Source organism: Lontra canadensis, unplaced genomic scaffold (assembly GCF_010015895.1).
Source record: "Lontra canadensis isolate GAN:19392208 unplaced genomic scaffold, GSC_riverotter_1.0 scaffold1, whole genome shotgun sequence".
NCBI lineage: Eukaryota > Metazoa > Chordata > Mammalia > Carnivora > Mustelidae > Lontra > Lontra canadensis.
Window position 1 is genome coordinate 97,068,722 of NW_022630995.1, and position 9,850 is coordinate 97,078,571.

At 40.5% G+C, this 9,850-nt stretch overlaps 1 long non-coding RNA gene across 1 annotated transcript in view; it reads right to left on the reverse strand.

The window, feature by feature from the left end:
- Positions 1-7,692, reverse strand: part of LOC116869025 — a 14,036-nt gene extending 6,344 nt beyond the window's left edge. The window contains exon 1 of the long non-coding RNA XR_004382950.1: positions 7,616-7,692. This is a non-coding gene — a long non-coding RNA (uncharacterized LOC116869025). The remainder of the gene's footprint in view (positions 1-7,615) is intronic.
- Between the last annotated feature and the right edge of the window lie 2,158 nt (positions 7,693-9,850).

Here is a 9,850-nt window from a genome sequence, read left to right on the forward strand (position 1 = left end):
AAGAAAAAAGAAACAAATAAAAAAAAGAAAACCAATAATGAAAAAAATATAAAAAGGAAAAAATATATATATATTAGATAAACTAGTTAAAAAACGTTAAAAAAGAAAAGGGTAAAAGTTTAAAAAAATTTAGCAGAAGAAGAGAAAAAATATTGAAAAAGAAAAAACAATTAAATTAACTGCAAGGCTAAAGAATCATGGGGAGAAAGCCATGAGTTCCGTGCTTTGCTTTCTCCTCCTCTGGAATTCCGCTGCTCTCCTTGGTATTGAAACTGCACTCCTCGTAAGTGAACTTGGTCCTGGCTGGGTTTCTTGTTGATCTTCTGGGGGAGGGGCCCGTTGTACTGATTCTCAAGTGTCTTTGCCCCAGGCGGAGTTGCACCGCCCTTACCAGGGGCCGGGCTGAGTAATCCGCTCGGGTTTGCTTTCGGGAGCTTTTGTTCCCTGAGCGCTTTCCGTAGAGTTCCGGAGGACGGGAATGAAGATGGCGGCCTCCCAGTCTCCGGCCCGGAGGAGCCGAGAGCTCGGGGTCCCACTCCTCAGTGCGCCCTCAGGGAACAGCGTCCAATTACTCCCGTCTGCCTGGCCTCCAGCCGCGCTCCAAGCTCACCGCGCCTGAGACCGGTTCAAGGTAAGCCCGAGCTGTGAGCTCACTCCTCGGCTCCGTCTCTGTAGCCAGCTTCCCCGTTCTAATACCTGCAAGCTCTGCGACTCTCAGTCACCCCGATCCTTCTGTGACCCTGCGGGACCTGAGGCCACACTGGCCCTGCGTGGGCTTCACCCCAGTTAAGCCTCTGGAGCGATGTCCCTCAGCGGAACAGACTTTTAAAAGTCCCGATTTTGTGCTCCTTTGCTCCGCCGCTTGCCGGGAGCCGGCCCCTCCCCCCGGGGTCTGTCTTCCCGTCCCTTTGGATTCACTTCTCCGCCAGTCCTACCTTTCAGAAAGTGGTTGATTTTCTGTTTCTAGAATTGCTGTTCTTCTTCTCTTCGATCTCCCGTTGGATTTGTAGGTGTTTGCAATCTTTAGATAAGCTATCTAGCTGATCTCCCGCAACCTGAAGTAGTCTCAGCTGCTACTTCTCCGCCATCTTGACTCCTCTCCTGGAGGGCACTTCTTTATTCAAAGCAAATAGGTTTTCAAATTTTCCAATAAAGCTTCTTACACAAATGAGTGTTAAGGGGCTAGTTAAAATTGAAAAAGCTGTCAAAGCAATAAAGGTCAAAGTACTGAGACCTTCCACCAGCAACAGATAAGTTCATTTACCTGAAAATTTGATTTCTACTCAATTTCTACTCAAAGTAAAGCAGGGAATTGTAGAAAAAAAGAGAGACAAAAAGAGCAAGAGACATACAGAAGTAACCTCAAACTGCAAATGAACCCTTGCAAATACATAGTCAAGTAGCAACAGGGGGATTCTTAACAATGAGCCATGGGGTTTGCAGGCATAAAATAACCCTTCTTCTACCAATCTAAGAAGTTTAGCCATCTGAAACTTCATATCAGTAGAGGTCCAGAGGTCTATTTTGGCTTATCAACTCTGTAAATTAAGTTTAGTTGCTTGAGCTTATGTAAGATCCTTTTATAAAGTAACTTGTCCTCAAAAGCAATATTTGCCTTTAACCATAACTTGGAGAATACCACAAATGAATAAAAAAAAAAAAATCACAAATCCTCACAGAATATAGGGAAAATGCTGAATTTGCAACTCAGTGACTACACCCTTCCCTTCTATCTTCTAGAAATGTCCTCTCAACAAACTCACAGCATCTTATCCTTCAAAAAAACCCTCAGAAGGAGAGTAGAATGGTCTTGGGGGAAATGGGTTTGGCATAATATTCAAATATGCCCTACAAAAACAAACAGCCAGGGGTTGGAGTTAGAAGTTAAGTAGACAGAGATCTTAAAGCAAGGGATATTGATTAGTTATGAGACTTGAAATGACATGAATTTCTATAAATACCATTTCGGTGAAAGGGGGCAGGGAGAGAGAAGCTAGTACTTTTGAAATGCCTACTGTGTATAGGGCAGCTGTTTTCAAATATACATTCATTAATCTTTTAACAGCTTAGAATTTTAGAACACCTTAAAAGAGGAGTGCCTGGGTAGCTCAGTTGGTTCAGCATCTGACTCATGGTTTTGGTTTAGGCCATGATCTAAGGGTTTTGAGATCAAACCCTGCATTACAACAGGCTCTGAGCTGGGCATGGAGCCTGCTTAGGATTCTCTCCCTTTCCCTCTCCCTCTGCCACCTCTTCCCTCTAATAAATGAAAGAATAAATGAATGAATGCATAAATAAATAAATAAATAAATAAATAAATAAATAAAACCTTAAAGGAAATAAACTTGGAAAAATAGGATATGAAAAGTAAAGTTATTCTATTTTGCTAGAGAAAAATGAAGGTATATGGGAAAATCTTAAAACTCTAGCAAATGGGATTCATTAGCACATTACGATTATACACCCTGACTAACTGGGGTTTATGCCAGGAATGTAATATAATATGCCATATTAATAGGAAGGAGAGAAAAATCAACAATCATTTCAATTCATGCAGGAAAAAAAAAATCTGACAAAATCTAACAACATATCATGATAAAAATAAACAAAGTAGGAGGGCACCAGCATGGCTCAGTCAGTTGAGTACCCAATTCTTATTTTTGGTTCAGGTTATGATCTCATGGGTCGTGAGACTGAACTCTGCGGCAGGCTCTGTGTTCAGTAAGGAGTCTGCTTCAAGATTCTCTCCCTCGATCCCTACCCTCACGCGCGCGCTCTCTCTCTCTCTCTTTCTCTCTAAAATAAGTAAATAAAATCTTTAAAAACAAACAAATAAATAAATATTTTAAAAAATTAAAATAAAATTAAGTAGGAATAGAAGGAGACTTCCTCAATGTGATAAAAGGCATTTGTGAAAGACCTATAAGTAAAATTCTACTCAACAGTGAAAGACTTCAAGCTTCTCCCCCAAAATCAAAGATAAAACAAGAATGCCATTTTTGCTACTTCCAATCAATGTTGTACTGAAAGTTCTAGCCAGATCAATTATGGTAAAAAAGAAAAAAAGGAAAAGAAAGAAAGAAAAGAGAAGGGAAATGAAACAAAATGTATCTAAATTGGAAAGGAGGGGCGCCTGGGTGACTCAGTCGTTAAACGTCTGCCTTGGGCTCAGGTCATGATCTCAGGGTCCTGGGATCAAGTCCTGCACTGGGCTCCCTGCTCTGTGGGAAGCCTGTTTCTCCCTCTTCCATTCCCACAGCTTGTATTCTCTCTCTCGGTGTCTCTCTCTCTCTCTGTTGAATAAATAAAATCTTTTAAAATAAATAAATATATATGTGTGTGTATATATATCTATGTATATAGATATATATGTATAATTGGAGAGGAAAAAGTAAAAGTATTTCTGTTCTCAGATGACGTGAAACTTATATATAGAAAGCCCTAGAGAATCCACAAAAAAGTTATTATATCTAATAATCAAATTCAGCAAACTTGCAGGATATAGGGCTGACATTACAAATTGTTATTTCCATACACTAATAATGTTTACTAAAATTAAGCAATGTAAAGATAAAATTAAGAAAGCAATTTCATTTGTAATAATATCAAATCAAAAAGAATAAAATACTTAGAAATAAATTTAACCAGAGAGTTGAAAGACTTGTACACTGAAAATTACAAAACCATTGCTGAAAGAAACTTAAAAAGACTTAAATAAATGGAAAGACAACCCATCCATGTTCATGGAAACTCAATATGGTTAATATCAATCCTACAAGTATGATCTAGATCCAATGCAATCCCTGCCAAATTCCCAACAGTCTTTTTTGCAGAAATGGAAAAAGCCATCTTAAAATTCATATGGAATTTCAAGAGACCCCAAATAGCCAGAACAATCTTGAAAAAGAAAAGCAGGGGTCTGTTGATAATGGTGGAGGCTATGCAGATGTGGGGGCCAGGGATGTGTGGAGTATCTCCCTACCTTCCTCTTAATTTTGCTGTGAACCTAAAACTGCTCTTTAAAAAGAAAGCAAAATTTAAGGACTTACACTTCCCGATTTCAAAACTTACTAAAAGGCAGTGTAATCAAAACAATGTGCTCTGCCATATGGATAAAACCTATAGGGGCGCCTGGGTGGCTCAGTGGGTTAAAGCCTCTGCCTTTGGCTCAGGTCATGATCCCAGGGTCCTGGGATCAAGCCCCGCATCGGGCTCTCTGCTCCGCGGAGGGCCTGCTTCCTCCTCTCTCTGCCTGCCTCCCTGCCTACTTGTGATCTCTCTGTCAAATGAATAAATAAAATCTTAAAAAAACAAACAAAACCAACCAACAAACAAAAATATAGATCAGTGAGATAGAATTGAAAGTTCAGAAATAAACCAATACATCTGTGGTCGTTTGAGTTTTGAAAGGGTGACAAGAGCATTCAGTCTGGGCTTTTCGCAGTAAGCAATGAAGGAACTATTTAAGGGTTTTGAGGAGAGTGAGCTGATTCAGTCCATGACTGCAGAGGATGACTTTAGTTCTTTGAGTGAAAGATAAATTGCAGAGACCTAAGAATAACTAGGAAATCACTATAAAGTCTCTGTTGGTGTATTTGTTCATCATCTATTTACCGATTGCAGGACGTCCCGGGCACCTCTCAGGTCCACTGAACCACACAGAGCCCCCGTCCTCAAGCAGTCTACATTCCAGCAAGGTAAGACCGTTAACACTACCGATACACACACACTGTGTCAGGTGATTATATGTGCCCTGAGGAAAAATCAAGCCAGCTTCGGGCACCCAGTGAACGATGCTGCGTGGAACAGTCAGCATTGAGACCTGAACGAAGGAGCCATGAGTCTGTCTCCCTGACGAGTGCTGGGACTTTGGCAGAAGCTGGGGACTAGGAGCCAGTGCTGAACCAAACCAGCCAGAGACCCTGATACTTGAGATAATATTTAAACACAGCCTGTAACAAATAGAGAACCAAAAGGGCAAACCTGGGTCCTGGATGGGGAGAGGCTATCTGTGGGAAGAGACAGAAAGTAGAGGGTAGGAGACTGAGAGATTTGAAGGATCCAGGACCCCTAAGCAGATTTCAGCAGGGCAATATCTCTTTCCTAACCATGGCTGATGAGTTTCTCATTAGTAACAGTCAAGAAAGTGTATTCTTTCACCATGCATTAAGAATAAGCCCAGTTGGGGGCACCTGGGTGTCTCAGTGGGTTAAAACCTCTGCCTTCAGCTCAGGTCATGATCCCAAGGTCCTGGGATTGAGCCCCACATCAGGCTCTCTGCTCAGTGGGGAGTCTGCTTCCTCCTCTCTCTCTCTCTGCCTGCCTCTCTGCCTCCTTGTGATCTGTCAAATAAATAAATAAAATCTTAAAAAAAAAAAAAGAATAAACCCAATTGCCCTAGAAAAACAAACAAACAAACAAATAGGAATGGGGATAATTCAGCAACCAAACTCTATAGAGGTAAAAGACCTGGTAAGTTCTTTAAAAAAACATGTCCTTACAACCCTTCTCAGCTAAAAGGGATTCTTAAGCAGAGATACCCCTTTAAAAAAATGATCTTCCTTCATATGCTCCTCATAAAATGATACAGCTTCTCTGAACAATGGTTTGGCAGTTTCATCTAAACCTGCACTTGTCATGAGACCTGACGATGGCTAACTTAGACATTTATTCCAGAGAAATAAAAACTTACGCCCACATAAAAACCTGTTCATAGGGCAGCTGGGTGGCTCAGTCAGTTGGGCATTTGCCTTTTGCTCGGGTCCTGACCCCGGGGTCATGGGATGGAACCCCGTGTCGGGCTCCCTGCTCTGCGGGGAGTCTGCTCCTCCCTCTCCCTCTGCTCCTTCCCCTGGCTTGTGATCTCTCATACTCTCTCACTCTCTCTCTCTCAAACAAATTGACTAAAGAATCTCAAAAAACAAACAAACAAACAAACCCCAACCTGTACATAATTGTTCATAACAGCATTATTTGTAATCCTCAAGAAGGGGAAACAACCAAAATGTCCCTCAAGAGACGAGTGGGTACACAAATGGCGGCACATCCATACAATGGAATACTTGTCAATAAAAAGACACGGACTGTCACACACAACAGTTTAAATAGAGTTCAAGGGATTATGTGGAGTGAAAAGCCAGTCTCAAAAGATCACATACTGTGTGATTCCATCTATGTAACACTCATAAATGATGAAATTGTAGAGATGGAAAATAGGTTAGTAGTTACCAAGCGTTAGGGGAGATTGCTGGGGGAGAATGGGTAAGTGTGACTATAAAGTCACAAGAGAGAGATTTGTGGTGATGGAATCGCTCTGTATCTTGTCTGCGGTAGTGAGTCTGCACATCTACACGTGTCACCAAATGACACTATGACAGAAGTATGGAACACATCAGTACCGATGTCAAATCCCCCAGCATCCTTTTGTATTGTAATCCTGTAAGGTATAACCACTGGGGGAAACCGGATGAAAGATGCATCAGACCCATCTGTTAGGTTTTCACAACTTTCTAGGAATCCGAAACTTTTTCAAAATTAAAAAATATTTAAAGATTTTTGAAACCCTATTGACCTTAGGTCTCTGGAAAAGGCAAAACAAAAAACAAAAATCTGTAGATAAATATCTAAGGAAAAAAATGTCTTCCATTTATTTCCGGTCAGAGTTTATTTTAATTGAACATACTTGTATTTTGTGGAATGATATAGAATTTTAAGTGTACCTTAGAATAGCACGGATTTTAATCAGAATGCTGAAAAAGCCCTCCACTGCTGCTGAAAAAACCCTCCACTGCTTCTGAAAAAGCTGAAGTCTCACCTTATAAACAGGCATTGATTCAGGACCACTTAGGGCAGTCTGGCTTAAGTCCAGTAGCCAAAACAATCACCTGGTCCCTTTATCCCACCAGGTCAAAAGAGATCAGCAGGGTTTGCAGCTGTGGTGAGTGAAGTTCAGACTAGTCCACATGGGGCTTGCCAGAGCAATGCAGCTATCTCTAATGGGGCTGTTAGTCTCCTCTTTTGAGTGTCTGTGTTTGTAGAACCATCCTTGGTGTTTACTTCTCAATTCCAGGAAGTTGTTCCACCGTCACATTTATGACCCATGATTTGGGGCTGTCAGATATTTGAATGGATTTAAGAGATATTTGATTGGACTAGTTCTCTACTCTTGGAAGTCTTACTTGCATCACTCAACTCAAATTCCATTGTTTCCTCCAAATCTTCCCTGACCAAATCTTCCCTGACCCATTAGAATATATTGTTTTTCTTCCGTTGACCTCAACATGTGACATACCTTCAACACTTCGGTCGCTCTCCCATGGCTTATAGAATCTACAAACATCTATACTTCCCCTGAATTTTTAGTTTTGGACGGCAAACAGCCAATTATCAAAGAATCTACCATAGTGTTTCTCACAAAATAAGGAGTAAAGAAGTCTTGGTTAAATTTCGTTTACACAAATTACATAATAAACTTCTGCCTAAAACTGAGGTCTTACGAAGTGGGGATTCTCAAGAGGTAAAATTAGAAAAGAAAAGAAACTTGGCCTTTCTAAACTGCAAGAAGGAAAATTGCATTTAATGAGATAATTAAGTTTCACAACTGGAAAGCAAATACCTTTCATGTTCTGACGGAAACTTCCATGTTCTGGACAAAACTTCAATTCGAATGCAGGTGTTCTAGACCAAGATCAGCATTTAGTGTAGTTCCCGGCACAGAGTTAGCCCTTAATAAATGTTACCTACTAACTATTTCATGAATTTTAAGATGCATTTCTTCCACATTTGACCTGTAGAATTTATATACAGTCTATAATTCACAGTATTTTATAATCTGTCAGCCAGAGGCAATCTTAATGTCGTTGTTTAAAACTCTCCTCCTGACACAATCTGGTAAGATCAAGAAAACACCACCAGCAAATTATCTTAGGTTCAGTGAAATATGGGCATTACAATTGTGCATCACTATATCCTGTTCTAGTGCCTGTCATATAGTAGTGTGAATCTGGGTTGAGTAATAACTAATAGGATACTCTTTGTTTGTAATCTAAAAATTTTTGTAAAGATTTATTTATTTGACAGAGAGTGAGTGCACATAAGCAGAGGGAGCAGGACAGGGAGAAACAGGCTCCCCACCAAGCAGGGAGCCGGATGCAGGTCTCGATCCCAGAAACCCAGGAACATGACCTGAGCCGAAGGCAGATTCTTCACCAACTGAGCCACCCAGGCGCCCCTATAATCCAAATTTTAAATTGCCTTATAAATTGGAAATGCGCCTGTAAAATAAGAGCTCCCTTCATCTGGCAAATCTATAAATGTGAGTAGACCGGCACCCTCGCTCTAGCTCATATTCAGACATTACCAGTTACTGCAGGGAAAGTGCAAATTAAAAAGGCATTCTGCAAAATGTCACAAAGGAATTGTGCAATACTGTGAAAATTCACGCATTAAAGGGACAAATTCTTAAGTGCCAATGCAGACAGGTGCCCGTTGGCCTTCCTTGTCAACAGAATTGGTCTTGAGCTGTTTCTTGCTTTCCTGGGGGGAGATGCATTCCCTGTGTTATTCATTACCAAAAGCAGTGCAGGTTCCTTCACCTTAAAAAGCAATGTAGATTTCATGTTTCAGAAGTAAAATAAACATGACTCAAGTGAGATTTATCTAAAAGAATCACAATGGAAAGAAAGTATCACAGATTTTTTTTTCCCCTAAACCTAGTAGGGTAGATTTCTCAGTTTCTTTGAAACTTTTTGGGAAGCTACAAAAAGAGGGGCACCTGGGTGGCTCAGGTGGTGAAGGAGCTACCATTGGCTCAGGTCATGATCCTGCAGTCCTGGGATTGAGTCCCAGGTGAGGCTCCCTGCTCAGCGAGGAGCCTGTTTCTCCCTCTACTCTTCCTCTCTGCTTGAGCTCTTTCTCTATCTCATATGCTCTCTTTCTCTCTCTCTCTCCCTCTCAAATAAATAAAAAAATTAATAAAAGCTTTATTAAAAAAGAAAAAATGGAATGATACAAAGAAAATTTTGCAGAATGTAAGAGAATTGAAGAATTAATATACAAATATATATACACAGAAGGGAAAAAAATCTGCAATTCATCTCTTCTATTTTACTAATATCACTAACCACCATATTATAACCCAGGCATGTGATCTCTTTCTCCCGCTACACAACTGGACATTCTGTCTGTGCAATAATCACTAACCAGCCACTAAATCCTGGACATTCTGTCTGTGCAATAATCACTGTCCTTTTCCCCATTTCCACACCTACTGCCAGTTTAAATTCAGGCTCTTATTATCTGACCCTAGTCATAATTGCTTTCTAGACCATTTGTTCTACTCCAGCCTTTCTGCTCAGAGGCATTTCATGCTGATGGAAACAGAGGATCAGTTTCACACTCAAAAATCTTCTGAAACTCCTTCTTGCCACTTTGATGGCTAACAGACATCTCAAATTCAGTATGTCCAAAACTGTGACCCTCATCTTCCCCCCCAACAGACTCTCACTTCCCATAATTATTCCACTTCAGTTGATGGTAGGCATTTCAAAATCAGTATGTCCAGCTGGCAATGCCTTATTTATGCTACAAAACTCACTCTTCCTATTGTCTTCCCTGTCATTCCAGTCAATCAAGGAAAAATCCCTGAATCTTTGACACATCTCTTCTTCCCACACTTAACATCTAATCCATCAGAAAAAAATAATCTGTCCACTCTAATATAATAATATTTGATAAATATCCTGATAATAAATATCTGGATAAATAAAGAGCTAGAATCCTGCGACTTTGCAATGCCTCCACTGACAGCCGGGCTGAGCCATTATCAGCTTCTTCCTGTGCTGATCTGATA